This window comes from Triticum urartu, chromosome 4 (genome assembly GCF_003073215.2).
Source record: "Triticum urartu cultivar G1812 chromosome 4, Tu2.1, whole genome shotgun sequence".
In the NCBI taxonomy this organism is placed as follows: domain Eukaryota; kingdom Viridiplantae; phylum Streptophyta; class Magnoliopsida; order Poales; family Poaceae; genus Triticum; species Triticum urartu.
In genome coordinates, this window is record NC_053025.1 from 109,683,529 (window position 1) to 109,701,017 (window position 17,489).

Genomic DNA, 17,489 nt, shown 5'->3' on the forward strand with positions numbered 1-17,489 from the left:
TTTGCATCTTTTTGTGTGATTTTCTTTGGAACATGAAGTCTACATGAGTTATGAGCTACAATATGCCATGTTTGCTGTGGTGCAACCCATTCTTCATGGTATGCCATGTGTTGATTGTTACAAGCTTGCAAAGTAGCCTCCGTCATGTTGCTGATTTTCATGCCATGTATTCATGTTGCTATAGTGAGATCCATGCCTCTTTTTATTATGTTCAGTAAGGATGTTTTGGACATATGGTTATGCTATATCCATCCATGCCTCTGTTTGCATTTATAGAGTGCTTTAGCATGTCTTAATCTTGATCTACGTTTGCCATAAAATGTTCCTGGCAGATTGTTTACATGTTAATCAATTTCGCCAAGGTTGTTGCTAGTGAACCAAGCATACTATGAACTTGACCTTGCCATGTTTAGCTTCATGAACATGTCTTATTTGTGAATCGAGCTCACAAAGTTGCCTTCATGCTGCTGTTTATGCCATGCTCTGTTTTTCTGCTAAGTCTGAATCTGTTTATGAAACTTGCTATGTCTACATGGGTGCCATCATATCTTTTGTGCCTTTTTGGCTCATTATCACTAAGGGAGTTTTGTTCCATGCAATCAGTAGATTCAAGCCATGCCTATGTTATGTTCCTGTAGCATGCTGTTTGATAGCTCTAAACATTGTAACCTGATGTTATATCTTCCATGTCCTTTTTAGCATGTTCTAGTACTTTCTGGAGATAGCTCATTGTTAATGTTTTGTAATTCTTTACCTGTACATCATGTCCATGTCTTTTGTTTTCATGTTGGGGTTCTATAGCATGTTGTTTTGATGCTTGCTAGATGACTAGTTGCTGTTTTGGACAGCTTGTCCTTTAGACTTGTATAGAGTGTATGTGTTGAACCGTTGCTCCGTTTTGAGTGTGCTCTATATGAAACTTGCTTAGTTTTGCATGTAGTTTCATGTTACCTTGTTGCATCCATGTTTTGATGTGTTTGCTTGATGATTGAGTGCATTTTGCATCAATGCCATGCTTATCTTGTTTTCCGCATATCTTCTAGGCTGTAGCTCCGAATCTAATGAACTTTATATGTGACTTCACTAGAATTTCGTGTAGATCATCGTGGTGCATCTTAACTTGCTGTTTAACAACTTGAACATAAGTTTTATTCATATATGAACCAATTTCGAAATTTGCATATGGGGACTTACCGGAATTGTCCTATGTTGATTCCGGCCTCATTTAAACTTGCTTTGATGTGTAGCTCTTGTATGCACCATCTCTTGCCATGTGTAGCCTCATGTAGCCTTGTCATGCATCATACTTGGTTAAGCATCATGCCTTGTTCATGTGTGGTGTGTTTACCATGTTGTGTGCTTCTTGTCGATAGTTCCCGTTTCGTTGCGATCGTGAGGATTCGTTCGTCTACGCTTGGTTCGTCTTCATGGCTTCATCTTCTTCATGGAATCGTTCTTCTTCCTTGCGGGATTTCAGGCAAGATGACCGTCACCTTGGATCTCATTACTATCATTGCTATGCTAGTTGCGTCGTTCTATCACTATGCTGCGTTACCTACCACTTGCTTATCAAGCCTCCCAAATTGCCATGAACCTCTAACCTTTGTCACCCTTCCTAGCAAACCGTTGTTTGGCTATGTTACCACTTTTGCTCAGCCCCTCTTATAGCGTTGCTAGTTGCAGGTGAAGATGAAGATTGCTCCATGTTGGACTCTGTTTATGTTGGGATATCACAATATCTCTTATATTATTAATGCATCTATATACTTGGTAAAGGGTGGAAGGCTCGGCCTTATGCCTGGTGTTTTGTTCCACTCTTGCCACCCTAGTTTCCGTCATATCGGTGTTACGTTCCCGGATTTTGCGTCCCTAACGCGGTTGTGTGATTTATGGGACCCCCTTGACAGTTCGCTTTGAATAAAACTCTTCCAGCAAGGCCCAACATTGGTTTTACATTTGCCTCAGCCTATTACCTTTTCCCTTGGGAGTCGTGCATCCCGAGGGTCATCTTTATTTTAGCCCCCCGGGCCAATGCTTGTCTAAGTGTTGGTACAAACTAGAGCCACTTGCAGCGCCACCTCGGGGAAACTTGAGGGCTGGTTCTAGTTGTACGTAGTGCTCATCTGGTCGTGGCCTGAGACGAGATACGCGCGGCTACTATCAGGGTGTCGGCATGCCGGGAGGTCTTGCTGGACTTGTTTTACCATTGTTGAAATGTCTTGTAAACCGGGATTCCGAGACTGATCGGGTCTTCTCGGGAGAAGGAATATCCTTTGTTGATCGTGAGAGCTTATAATGGGCTAAGTTGGGACACCCCTGCAGGGTTTGAACTTTCGAAACCCGTGCCCGCGGTTATGTGGCAGATGGGAATTTGTTAATGTCCGGTTGTAGTAAACTTGAAGTAAACTCTTCTAAAATACACCAACCGTGTGCGTAACCGTGAGTGTCTCTTTTCGGGGTTGTTCAGGAGAAGAACACGGTTTCTGTGTTATGTTTGACGTAATCAAGAGTTCAGGATCACTTCTTGATCATTACTAGATGACGACCGCTTGCTTTGCTTCTCTCCTCGCTCTGATTTGCGTAAGTTAGCCACCATACATTGCTTATTCGCTGCTGCAACCTCACCACCTTACCCCTTCCTTTCCCATTAAGCTTTGCTAGTCTTGATACCCATGGTAATGGGATTGCTGAGTCCTCATGGCTCATAGATTACTACACCACCAGTTGCAGGTATAGGTTATTCGATGATCATGACGTGAGAGCGATGTTTATTTGTGTTGGAGTTCTTCTTCTGCTTCTTCTTTGATTCAGGGGATAGGTTCCAGGTTAGCAGCCTGGGCTAGCAGGGTGGATGTTGTTTGAGTTTCTATTTATGCTTCATCTGTAGTTGGATGTTGTTTCTCTTGTATGATGTATTGTTGTATTCATGTGACATTGTATGTCTTGCTTGTATCCCCACTATTATGTAATGTTGATGTAATGATATCCACCTTTCAAAAGCGTCTTCAAGATGCGCTTCTATCCTTGGTGGGACCTTCGAGTTCCTTTAGGATAGGGTCGCATCTTGGGCGTGACACTACCACTCCATTTTCTTGCATGACATGACCTGGATGCTGGATGTCCCACGTGTCGGCAAAAGGAGGAAGAACTCGACAAAATCTTCTCCACATTTAGTCCGGAGGAGTAGGAAACACGGCAAGCCATGTGCCTACATCATACTACGTACAAGCCCACCTCACGCAGTACCGCTATCACCATATTCTCGGCCTCCGTGCGACACCTAGATCTACTTGATCTAACTAGATCTAACTATTGGTTGGCTCTATGTGATGTGGCAACTTCATACTACTATGGATGCTGGCTATACTACTATGGCACTAACACTCCAAGAAGTGAGTCAAAACCATTTATAAATTGAGTTTATGACATGCATATGCAAATGTACCATTCATTACATACAATAAGTCATCAACACACAACGACAACAAGGATACATGTTAGATTATAGATTAGTTCCAACAAAACATTCTAGTAAATACTAAAGTTTTCATCACACAACAAATAACAAGCAATGAAATGAACTTCAGCTCAACTACTCCTCGGTGTTGGAAATGCTTGCTTTGAACCAGAAGTGTTTGTCTCGGAAGGGCCAGCTACTGTCAATCTCGAGACCAATGCAGGACTGATCATCCAGGCTGAAGCGGCCTATTTCATGACCCATATTGTGATAGCCACAGTAGGGAAGCATAGCAATGTCCGAGGTATAGATACAATTTCTTCTCATAAATGGTAGTAACATTGTGTCAACAGTAGCTGGATCACCTTTCACCATGATTGGATAGTTTTGTCCAAGGAAGAGCGAGTTTCCTCCAAGAGTATCAATACTAAACCAGGGAGAAGGTGTTGGCGCTAGCATAGTAGTATCCATCCCAAATACCCTGCAACGGATGTTGGAATAGGTCCGGAGAGTGCGACCATGGGAGACAACACCTGCTTCCTTAGTCACATTAGCGGTGCCATATATATAGACAAGAAGAGGTGATCCATCGGAATAAGTTGCCAGGCGCCACTGAGTATATGGGTTCTCATGCTCGTGATCATCATCATCGTCATCTCCCCCTTGGTTATAAAAATTTTCAAGTATAGGTGGTGGAATGTTCACAAGACCTTGGAAACACAAGAAGGTTAATTAGTAAAGGGAAACTAGCTAACCCACATGCATGTGGATGAAACAATTATAATTACGGTGAAAGACAAACGTACCGAAAGCATAAGGATTACATGCAAAAACAGTGCCACGAGTGGTGGCAGCAAACACAAGACCCTCATATATCACAGTACTCATCCTTGTATAGAAACTCATTTTTGAGCAATATCCATCTAGGCGAACTATGAAGGAAGGCAACAAGCTTGTCGAAGATAGAAACAACTACATATTCCATTAAATCCCAAGAGCGGTCGGGAACTTGACAAATTGCTATCTTCTATAGGCGATAGTCACCATGATTGTAGTTGAACGTCTGGTCATAACTGGTGTGCTCAACCTCTGGGCAGTCTAAGATTTTTGGAAGTGGAACCCGGTGACGAGTGTACACATTCACAAGTTCCCACTCGCAGTTGGACCCAATATAAACAACCCAATCTCCATTTGCGCCTGCCCAAGCCTGACCCTCAAGCGATGGCATCTTAACATCACATGTATCATTATCAAGCGGCACAAACTTGCACAAGGCGAGGCCTCCGTCGACCGTGCACCAGTGAGCAGGGTCACGGTGAAAAAGATAGGGGAGATCAAACCGCTCCTGGACCCTTGGGTTCCTTCTAATGATGTTATTAGTTGAGTCGAGAATGGTCTTGAACGAACCTGCCATGCTAGCCGAGGTGATGACGTCGCACAGATCATTGAGTTCCTCCACCATGTCATCATTCAAATCAGGGCAAGAATAACGGGGTCATTTCCGGCCTGTTCCCTCCATGGAGAAGACGATCGAACAATGGCAGAAGGAAGGGTGAAGGCAAATGGAGGAGGGAGGAAGAGCGTGCGACAACAGTTCCAAATCGAGAGGCAAAGGCGAAGAGTCGCTGGACGGTTGCCACAGTACACGAAGAGGCGCCCCGGGCTACATAGATGTCCGTTCGTAAATTGTACAAAAGGACTCGCCGTCGTCTCACTAACATGTGGGAACGGGACCACATGTCAGCGAAGAGGCTAGTGGGGAGCGGACGGTTGCCATAGAGGTCACACACTGACGACAAGGTCGTTCTGTCAGACCTAGAGCCCGCGCGGGATGGCTTCCGTCCCCCACACGAGCGAAGCCACTTCAACCCCCACACGGTTGGTCTGCCACACCGCTAGGCCAACTCCAGCGCATGCAGCTCGGACGCCCGCTCTCTCAGCCCCCTTTCCCTCGAAGCCCCGGAGCTACCCAACCACGACTACGTGTTTTGCGCACCCGACGGACAGATATGGAGCGGATCCAGTCGGGCTTGAGCTCGCCAGGCTGTGGGAGGCCGTGCCGCACCAAGGACTGGCCGGGCACCGGGCCGGAAGGCCCTGGCAAGGCTGCAATGCCGCATGCAGGTACTGAATCCTCCTCTAGCCTCTCGGATCTACATCGTCGGCCGTCCGCCGGCAAATACATGAATGGCGGTCGACCGGGCTCGGTGCTGGCCCAAAAGCTCGTCGGCGCACTGTTGCCACTCATTACATGCGATGACTACCCAAAGAAGGTCTTGCGCCGCGTGTCTACAATGTCGGTACATCCCGGATGGGTGTTCATCAAGTGCTCAACCGATGGGGTATGTGCTACTTTAGCTTCAGTTGTGCTCTCGGATTAGACTAGTTGTGCTAACTTAAAATTTCATTGTGTAGAATGGATGCAAGTTTTGGTATTGGGAAGAAGAGTACATCGATATATTGATAGACCGCAATTTAGTAGATGTTCTAGCACTTTTAGCTAGCATAGAGGCTAGAGATGAGACTAGTGTACTTGTTGATAGAATAGAGGCTAGACATGAGACTAGATGCGAGGAAGCAACATCTACTTCTTTACACTCGAAGAAGAAAGAAGCATGCAAGATCAAGCCTCCGCAGATCAACAATGAATGCATCAAGAAGGCACTAATCCAACTTACAGGAGAAGTTATGGAAGTTGGATATCTTCTAAAATGTATTCTCCTAGTTCTTGTTTTCTTTGCTCCTGCTTTTCTTGTCAAATTTTGGTGATATATTTCCATGTACCAAAAATCAATGATGAAAAAAAGATATGTGTATGCAAAGAAAAATGTACGCGGCCGGGATGCGTCCGCGCGTTGGGCGCACGGCCACCGCATTCGAGAAATGGCCCGGACACGACCCCATTGCCCTACCCAAACGGACAGAATTCGGGCAAAAGAGAGGTCCGTTTGGGATCGTGCGTTGGAGTTGGCCTTACAAGTGGGACTGCAGTTGAGGAAACCGACTATCGGCAAACCCCCACCTCGCCCGCCGCGCGGTGGCTGAGTTAGAGAAATGATGAGGTTGAAGAGATAGATGTAGCACGGACTCCAAGAAATATGGTGTCAGATGGAAGTCGTGTTGGTGGCGTGTGCCATACTCCTGGACATGAATGCTTATTCTGCCCATGCCACCCTACTATATAGTACGTAGTATTGAGGATTCGAGGTGCTGGTTACGTACAGCGAACACATTAACATATGGCCCACCTCACACTGTGACCAAATTTCCCGGAGTCTGTGCTAGGTTAAAAAGTGTTCTTTGTGAGGGTGGGTGGCTGGTCTCAAGTTTAAAACTTGTCGTATTACGTATACGTAGACGTAGAGATAGTGCATCAGTTTTGAAAGCTTGAACGCAAACATCAGAATATATGCAATTTCTACTGGACTCATTGAGGACCTAGGATGATGGGATTCTCAGCTATAGTAAAAACACCCGCCTGACGTGCGAAGCATGTGAAGCTAGTACAAATAGTAGTACTATTGTTGATTGGCCTCATCCGATAACCTATTGCAATGCACGTACAATTATGTATTTGGAAAAAAATTGCCTCGTCGCAGCACCCACTCAGAGAAGCGACTCAAAAGCCATTCATAAATTTAGTAAGTTTATCACAGGCATATCATTTTATTCCATACAACATGTCATCTACCCACAACGACAATGAGGATACGTTATAAATACTAAAGTTTTCATCACACAACAAATAACAAGCAATGAAACAAACTTTAGCTCAACCACTCGTCGGCGTTGGAAACTCTTGCTTTGAACCAGAAGTGATTCTCTGGGAAGGGGCAGCTACTGTCAATCTCGTGACCAACAAGGGACTGATCATCCAGGATGAAGCGGCCTAGGTCAGGACGCATATTGTGATAGCCACGGTAGGGAACCATAGAAATGTCCGAGGTATAAATACAGTTGCTTCTCATAAATGGTAGTAATGTTGTGTCAAGAGCAGCTGGATTGCCTTTCACCATGATTGGATAGTTTTGTCCAAGGAAGAGCGAGTTTCCTCCAAGAGTATCAATACTAAACTAGGGAGAAGGTGTTGGCGCTAGCACAGTAGTATCCATCCCGAATACCCTGCAACGGATGTTGGAATAGGTCCGGAGAATGTGACCATGGGAGACAACACCTGCTTCCTTAGTGACATCAGCGGTGCCCTGTATACAAACAAGAAGAGGTGATCCATCGGAATAAGTTGTCAAGCGCCACTGAGTATATGGGTCCTCATGCTCGTGATCATCATCATCATCATCATCATCTCCCCCTTGGTTATAATTTTTTTCAAGTATAGGTGGTGGAATGTTCACAGGACCTTGGAAACACAAGAAGGTTAATTAGTAAAGGGAAACTAGCTAACTCGCACACATGTGGATGAAACAATTATAATTATGGTGGAATACAAACGTACCGAAAGCATAAGGATTCGATGCGAAAACAGTGCCACGAGTGGTGGCAGCAAACACAAGACCCTCGTATTGAATTGCATCATAGTACTCATCATCCGTGTATAGAAATTGATTTTCGAGCAATATCCATCGAGGCGTGGAAGTAAGGACGGCAACAAGCTTGTCGAAGATAGCAACAACTTCATAATTCGTGTAATCCCAAGAGCAGTCGGGAACTCGACAAATTGCTATCTTCCGTAGACGACAGTCACCATGATTGTAGTTGAACGTACGTAGAATACCGGTGTGCTCAACCTCTGGGCAGTCTGAGATTTTTGGAAGTGGAACAAGGTGACGAGTGTACACATTCACAAGTTCCCACTCGCAGTTGTACCCAATATAAACAAACCAATCTCCATTTGCACCTGCCCAAGCCTTACCCTCAAGCGATGGCATCTTAACATCACACATATCATTATCAAGCGGCATCAACTTGCACAAGGCGAGGCCTGCGTCGTCCGCGTGCCAGTGACCAGGGTCACGGTCAAGAAGATAGGGGAGATCAAACCGCTCTTGTACCCTTGGGTTCCTTGTAATGATGTTATTAGCTGAGTCGAGAATGGTCTTGAATGAACCTGCCATGCTAGCCGAGGTGATGACGTCGCACCGATCAATGAGTTCCTCCACCATGTCATCATTCACATCAGGCCAAAATAACGGGGTCGTTTCCAGCCTGTTCCCTCCATGGAGAAGACGATCGAACAATGGCAGAAGGAAGGGTGAAGGCAAATGGAGGACGGAGGAAGAGCGTGCGACGGCAGTTCCAAATCAAGAGGGAAAGGCGAAGAGTCGGTGCACGGTTGCCATGGTACACGAAGAGGCACCCCGGCCTACATAGACGTCCGTTCAGAAATTGTACAAAAGGACCCGCCATCGTCTCACTGACATGTGGGAACGGGATCACATGTCAACGAAACATGGTGTGTTATTTCTCGTGCAAAATGCGATCTGGCCGCGTTTTCCCGAGGTGCCACATTAGTTATCGACCTTTATTTTTTTAATGGCGTGCAAGTTCAGTTTTGAAGCACGACTAACTAGTACTGTATGTAGAGAAAATATAAACTACTCTACCACTACTCCACCTCTAGTCCTAGTAGTATAAAAAAGATATATAGGCTGGAGCTTCAACACTTTCTTGTTAAGGGCTGCCCACTTGCTTCTCACACTATCACCCTCTCTCCAGATATAAAAAATATGGCCTCTCTCCCCCTCCTCACCGGTGGTCACAGATCCGCCGGGGAAGAAAAGGACGTGCAGTGTTGACGCACTCGTCATCGGCGAACGAGGTCACGCACTGACGACAAGGCCGTCCTCTCAGACCTAGCGCCCGCGTGGGATGGCCTTCGTCCCCAAGCTCGCTGCCATAGTGTGTGCAGAGGATGAAGACCACGAGCGAAGCCACTTCCTGCCGACCCTCAGGTATGCTACCTCTTTTCAAACCATACCCTTGTTTTATTGCCCCATCTGCCACGTCACTGCATGTGGATCTTTTTCCACTCCACCTTCTTCCCAATTTGCTATCCTCAGCTCTACTGGTCATGCAGACGAAAACGTTAATTTGCACTATTAAAGGAAACCCTACTTCATGCAGACTAATTCATGTCTGGGTTGAATAAGAAAGGGAAGGGAGATTGTACTGTCAAAGAGAGTAGGCATCGAACCCGCATCTAGGTTGAAAAGGGAAAAATCAATAGCTAAGGAACGAGTCTCGTGTCTCTTGGTTGAAGAAGGGTAAAAAAACATGACAACGCAATAGAGAATGACCAGGTCGATCGGTTTGTTGTGCTCACATAGGAAAAAGGTGGCTAAAGAGAACAAAAATGGGACGTAATCCACATATGCTGCCTGGATATTTGTTGCTCTGGGCAACCATACCTCCCTCACCACTCTATGCGTCTGTGGAGGTACATCGTACGCGTGCGCTCACTGTCCGAATGGGCCTCCCATGCTCTTATTGCCACTTTTTTGCTTTTAGTATAACGCCAGCGGTCAAGTCAAGCAATGCTACTGCTAAAGTGATGCCACATTTAACTAATGCGACACTCAGTCTAATGCCACCGATAAATTTAAGCAATGCCATTTAATGTCACTGGATTATTTCAGGGTTAGTTATTGATTGTGGATGTATTAAAGATTTTTCAGCTAAGGCATTCTAATGCTATTGCACAACCAGTACGATGAATCTTGTTACCACCTTCAGATTTTTGCATTGTTAATGCTTATAGATTACATACCTCACTTTCATGAGAAAAGTCAACTTTTTTGTACAGTGTCAAGAGGAAAGGTCAAGAGTGGGCACCTCCTCCTCCGGTAGTTCTCTTAATTCGTTCGATCAAGTTTTTATGTTTGACCGGTTATCAAGATTGGGATAGCAATTTTTTGGTCCCCTCGAGTTCAAAATGATATTTACCTTGAACGTACATGGTTTGCAATGTTTTTATACTGTCATTAGTTAATAATGGTTTAATGCTCTTGCACAGCGAGTATACCAATGCTGAAACTTGTTACCTTTACATTTTGTATTGTTAATTCTTATAGAAATCTTCCAGTGCTAGAGCTTATGGAAATCTGTTCAGTAAAACCATTGTACTGTACCCTGCAATAAAATATGGGCCATTTGCATTTCTGCCCCTAACTTGAACCACCTACTCATATTTGCACCTAATTTCAAAGCATGCTCAAATTTGCCCCTCTACCGTTAAGTCACTACTCAGAAATTCCCTTCCGTCTAGTCAAAGGCCTTTGACCGTCAGAGGCCCATGTGTACTGTAGCAGTTGGAAAGTGCTACAATATTAGACGGAAAGTGCTACAGTACTGTACGGAAGGGCATTTCTGAGTAGTGACATAACGGCGGAGGGGCAAATTTGAGCATGCTTCAAAATTAGGGGTAAATCTTAGTAGTGGGTTCGAGTTAGGGGCACAGATGTAAATGTCCCATAAAATAACTATTATATTGTTGCACTAGCAACTGGATTATTGTATATTTTTACTATTCGAATGGTGCTGCATTAGCGTATGGACATATATAAAGTGTGGCAAGCTTTCCCAGATATGTGCTCAAGAAAACTACTACCTGTTTTTCTAAATACTAGACGTTTGGGTACTTTAAATTGAACTGCAAAAACGTCTTATATTAAGGAACAGAGGGTGTAGAATTCACTCAAATTATCCCGGTAAAGCTAGTCACACCTTTGTTAAAATTAATGTTCATTATATTATCGGAGGAGGTCTGTATGTTTGTCTCTAATGCCTGTCGACTACATACCTGACATCATGATGTAATGTTAAGTCATTTCCTTTTGTACAGTGTCACTGAATTGTCAAGGCGGTGATGGCATTTTATTTTAGTTGAACTGCACAAAATATGATTAAAAGAAGAGGAAAGGTCAAGAATGGCTCAATTTTTCAGAAAAACTATGTATGCCTTCCTGACATCAGCCGCAGTTGCCTTATTTATTCCTTCAAACAGGTGGTTAGAAACAGTCTTGCTACCTTTTCCCATTAAGAAATTGGAATGCTTATATTTGTGAGTCTATGCTTCAACTAGTGCCACTTTTATAGTAATCACACTTTCAATATCTATGCAAACAGGGATGCTCGATTTTAGTGCAACTGCACAAAAAGTCCAAATGGTTCAACATTAGGAGCATGTTTTTTTCCAAACCTTTATATCCACTTGGTGGAACTATGAGCTGTTCATTATGAAGGTATATGGTTTGCTACTATCTTGCTACTCTTTTTGTACTGTCATTAGATAGTAATACTAGTGGTTTGCATGTGAATTTATTGGCAGGGTGGACCTACATTGGAGGTGCAGGACAAGATTCAATGATTGGATGCTCAATTTCGGTTGTATCAATTTCACCTCTTCCATCACTGCGTACATGGATATCCTTGGTATGATGAAGAATAGGTACTATATTTATGCTCTGAACCAGCAAATCAATTCAGTATAAAATTGTCCAGGGCAAAAAATGAGTGTATCAAATTGTCCAGTGCAAAACATGACAGATGCTAAGCGGAAGAGACGTGTTTAAACCGAAAATACAAGGTGGAGTATATGTTTACTAGCTACTTGATATTTGTGCAGACAGAGATGTCTGCCCGTTGCTATTTGGCAAACAAACAAAGTGACCGCAATTTTGGTTGAACTGCACAAGAGAATAGTATAGTCACTTGATACATCTCCGTCGTATCTATAACTTTTGATTGTTCCATGCCAATATTATACAACTTTCATATACTTTTGGCAACTTTTTATATTATTTTTGGGACTAACATATTGATCCAGTGCCCAGTGCGAGTTCCTGTTTGTTGCATGTTTTATGTTTCGCAGAAACCCCATATCAAACGGAATCCAAACGGAATAAAAATGGACGGAGCATATTTTTGGAATATTTGGGAAATATGGGAGGAAGAATCAACGCGAGATGGTGCCCGAGGTGGCCACGAGGCTAGGGGCGGACCTGCCCCCCTGGGCGCGCCCCTGACCCACGTGGGCCCCTCGTAAGGCGGTTGCTGCTCTTCTTTGGCCGCAGGAGAACTAATTTTCGGAAAAAAATCTTGGCGAAGGTTTCAATCCAATCGGAGTTACGGATCTCCGGATATATAAGAAACGGCGAAAGGGCAGAATCCCGAAACACAGAAACAAAGAGAGACAGAGAGACAAATCCAATCTCGGAGGGGCTCTCGCCCCTCCCATGCCATGGAGGCCAAGGACCAGAGGGGAAACCCTTCTCCCATCTAGGGAGGAGGTCAAGGAAGAAGAAGAAGAAGAAGGGGGCCCCTCTCCCCCTCTCTTCCGGTGGCGCTAGAACACCGCCACGGCCATGATCATCATCGCCAGCTTCACAAACATCTCCGCCATCTTCACCAACATATCCATCACCTTCCCCCCTCTATCTACGGTGGTCCACTCTCCCACAACCCGCTGTACCCTCTACTTGAACATGGTGCTTTATGCTTCATATTATTATCCAATGATGTGTTGCCATCCTATGATGTCTGAGTAGATTTTCGTTTTCCTATCGGTGGTTGATGAATTGCTATGATTGATTTAATTTGCTTGTGGTTATGTTGTTGTCCTTTGGTGCCGATCATATGAGCGCGCGCATGGATCACACCATAGGGTTAGTTGTATGTTGATAGGACTATGTATTTTTTACCATGAAGACTGCAGGGCTTACACCCCACAGCATTTTATTAAAAAAGAGAGCAGGAACCATACAGAGTTTCCTCAAGGTGAGGAAAACACGAAAAAAGAAAAAAGAAGAAACTAAAGAAGGCTATACGAAGAAGGGGAGCACTATACCTAATAATTACAATGTGACAAAGAATCAACTCTCCTCAAGGAGGTAAAAAATCAATCCACTTAAGTAGGGCCTCTCTATACTCCCGTTTGATTCTGTGAGAGAGCAGAGTGAGATCATGAATGAAGCCATTTCTCCATGCCCTGAAAGATGGCTGGATGTTCCTGAAAGCTCTGTCATTCCTGATCTTCCAAATATTCCACCAAGCCGTGAAAACCACCTCTCCAAAGAAAGGTTTGTTGAAATCCTTCCTAGCATGGCAAGCAATTTCCACCATATCATCACAATCTTTCCATAGAATTTGCAGGTAAACCCACACGCGAACACTGAAGTTGAAAAGAAGAAGAGGTGGTTTCTGTCCTCCAGTATTCCAATTGGACACAGAACACATTCTGGTCCATCATTAATCTTCCAATGCCTCCTCTGAATCATGTCTTTAGTGTTAACCCTGTCCATTATAACAAGCCAAGCAAACATCTTGATCGACATTGTACAACAGCTTTTCCATATCCACCCAAGAATTGGGTTGGCTACCATTGGCTGATATACAAAGTCATAAAACTTTTTTACAGTATATTCCAACTTCTTGCCATGCCTCCATCCCCAGTAGTCATGAGAGGTACTGTGCAAATGAAAGGACCCCATTAAGGAGGAAAGCTGTTGTAGATCCTGAAAAGCTTGTTCAGATAGAGTCAAGTAAAAAAGGCCTTGGAAACTACTAGCCTCAAAGACTTCCCTGACTGAGAGATTTTTGTGGAGACAAAAAGAATAGAGCCTAGGAAATCGATCCTGAAGAGGGAAAAAACTGTTTCCAATTTGCCAGTAGTCAGACTAGAACAGCACAGTATCTCCACTATGAACATCCACCAAAGTAACTGCTCTAAAATTATCCATCAACTTGCAGACATCTCTCCACCAAAAAGAGCCACAAAGAATAGTATCATGTGGAATCCTTTCAAAGTAGTAGGAATCCCAGACTAACTAGACCCAAGGCACATCCATCTTATTATAAAATTTATTTTGATGTTTCAGAAGGAGAGCATCATTTTGCAAACCAAGGTTTAGGATTCCAAGCCCCCCCTTCGATTTAGGCCTGCAAACAAGTGGCCAGCAGCCAGCGAATGACCCCTTTCCTGACCATATTTCCTCCATAAACACTGCCTCTAAATTCTTTCCAATTGTTTCAAAATACCCTGAGGAATTGACAAGCTACAAAGGAAGAAGATAGGCAAAGAATAAATGACAGAGTTTACTAATTGCAATCTGCTCCCCTAAGGTAAGAACCAAGAACTTGCTGTCAATCTTCTCTCCATACAATCCACAAGGGGAAGAAGATCCACAATCTTGGGCCTGGTAGTCCCCACTGGCAGACCCAGATATGTGAATGGCATTTTGCCTAACTTACATCCAAAAAAGGCAGCAAGATCAGAAGCATCCTGGTCAATCACATTAATAGGATACATGGAGGATTTATGGAAGTTAATCTAAAGACCAGTTGCTTTTGAGAAAGAATGTAATATTGACTTCATTGCCCCCAATTGAGCTTTGTCAGCATTTAAGAAAAGCAGTGTGTCATCAGCATATTGGACAACAGGGAAATTAGGATCATGAGTAGGCAGAGGCCTGCTTATTAAACATTGCTGAAGAAGATCATTGATCAATGTCTGCAAGAGATCAGCCGCAATAACAAAGAGCAAGGGAGAGATTGGGTCCCCTTGCTTAACTCCACATTTGCATTTAAAGTGATTACCAGGAACTCCATTCAGAAGTACAGAAGAAGTGCCAGAAGACAACAACTGCTTAATCCAAATAATCCATCTCTCATCAAAAACTTTTGCAACTAGAATCCTTATGATAGCCTCATGCTGGATAGAATCAAAAGCCTTTTCAAAGTCTAACTTAAGCAGAAGGATGTGCCTTTTAGACTGATTACACTGATGGATGTACTCAAAGATTCAAGCAAGACAATCCTGGATTGTTCTCGATTTTATAAAACCATATTGATTTTTATGCACACATTTGGTGACCTCATGTTGAAATCTGTTAGCAGCAACCTTTGTAAGGAATTTCAGGCCAAGACAGGTTAATGAAATAGGCCTAAAGTCTCCCACACTCTCAGGTGTCTGCTTCTTTGGGATCAGAGTAATGTATGCATCATTGAGATATTCTAACTGCACTGTTCCATCATGAAACTGTTTCAGTAACTGAATAAAATCAGTAGAAATTATGTGCCAACACTTTTTTTTAAAATCTCCATTGCAGCCATCAGGCCCAGGGGCCTTATCAATAGGCAATTCTTTAATAACCTATTCAATTTCTTTGAGATCAAAAGGTTTGGTGAGCACCTCCAAGCCCTGAACCCTAGGTATTAAAGACAATATGTTTTCATCCGAAGAAATTGGCCGACCCGTCCCCATTCTGCTTTTGAAAGATAACAAGAACTCTTTGGCCATTTCCTCATGGTTTGACGTTACAGAGCCATCAGACAATAACAGGCTAGCAATAGAGTGTTTTCTATATCTCTCACTTGCCATGGCCTGAAAGAACTTAGAGGTTTCCTCCCCCACTTTGATATACCTGATTGTACATCTCTTCCTCCAGTACATATATTGCATGTGCAGCAGATGTTCATGGTGCAATTTAGTGATTTTTCTGAAATTAAACTCAGGTCTAGAAAGAGATCTCATGTCCTCAAGATTGTCCAGCCAAAGAATTGCCCAGTTACACTTCTCAAGTAACCTTTTAATATGTGATAAACCTTTCTGCCATTTCTTCAAAGCAAACTGCAAATCCTTTAATTTGTCAACAATAATTGCTGAAATATGAGTCTAACGAGAGGGACGAGTCCAAACCTCCTGCACAGAATCCATGAAACCAGCCTGATGGACCCAAAAAATTTCAAACCTGAAGATATGTGCTTTTGGAATTGCTGTACTGATGGTCACCAGGAAAGGCACATGATCAGACGCAGTCTTGGCCAAAGGGGTCATTTGAGTCATGGGATAAATGTTAATCCAACTGGCAGAAGTAAAATCCCAGTCCAACTGTTCCATAAGAGGCATGTCCTGCATATTAGACCAAGTAAACTTTCTTTCTTTTAAAGGAAGTTCCAGCAGTCCCAAATGGCCAATAATTTCATTGAAAATAAACATATCATTTATATCACCACCGGGGATATTCCTATTTTCAGTGGAACGAATAACATTGAAATCCCCCATCAACATCCACTTCTGGTCCGGGTCGATGTCCAAATTGTAAATCCAAGAAACAAACTCATCACGTAACTCACCCTGACAGGGACCATACACATTAACCAGAAACCACAGTTCGTTATTATGAACAGAGGTGAATTGCATCACGATAGCGTAGGGCTTAACTTCAAGCAGAGTGCCGTGGAACACATCAGATCGCCACACTGTTAAAAGACCCCCAGAAGCTCCTCTAGAGGGAGACTCAACGAATTGATCAAAACCATAGGGACAAACGCTTTTTATGGTTGAACGCGAGCATGAACATAATTTAGTTTCTTGCAGACAAAGCACTGCACACCAACTCTCAGTTACTTTCTCCCTGACAGACCGCTGCCTCGCATCAGAATTCAGTCTGCGAACATTCCAACATAAAAATTTCCAATTACGCGTTGTAACGCGATTCATGAGTGACCATTGCGTAGAAGAACATAAAGAGCATGACACATAATGCCATACCATCCAAAAGATAACAAAGTTCAGAACCACAATGTGCCACATCCCAGACCGGACTCAGTTCAACCAAAAAGAAAACAAGCATAACAGGCACGCACGGCCTCGACATAAAAGCTAACATAAATATTAAGCTAAAGATGCAGAAGAATCCTCCTGTGGATTAGCCATAAGCTTGACCACTGATAGAAGAGAAGGATCTATCTCCAGCTCCGCGCCCACAGCCTGAAGAACATGAATCGGAGTATGTGATGGTGCAGTAGGCCGAGCATCTTCAGAATCAACCGCAGAAGTGGGCTGGGCCTTGTCCTCCATGGGCTTGGCATGGGAGCACTTCTTAGATGGCTGTAGGGAGAGCTGCTCAAAAACCACGTTTTTGAAGCCATCCAACTTTGCCGCGCTCTGAGTGCAACGTCTCAATGACGTATCAACAACCGGAGCCGTCTTCTTCTCTCTTCTTTTTCTCGTAGTAAATTGTTCCACAGAAAAAAACAAAGGTTATGACTGAACAGAAACAGAAACAGAAACAGC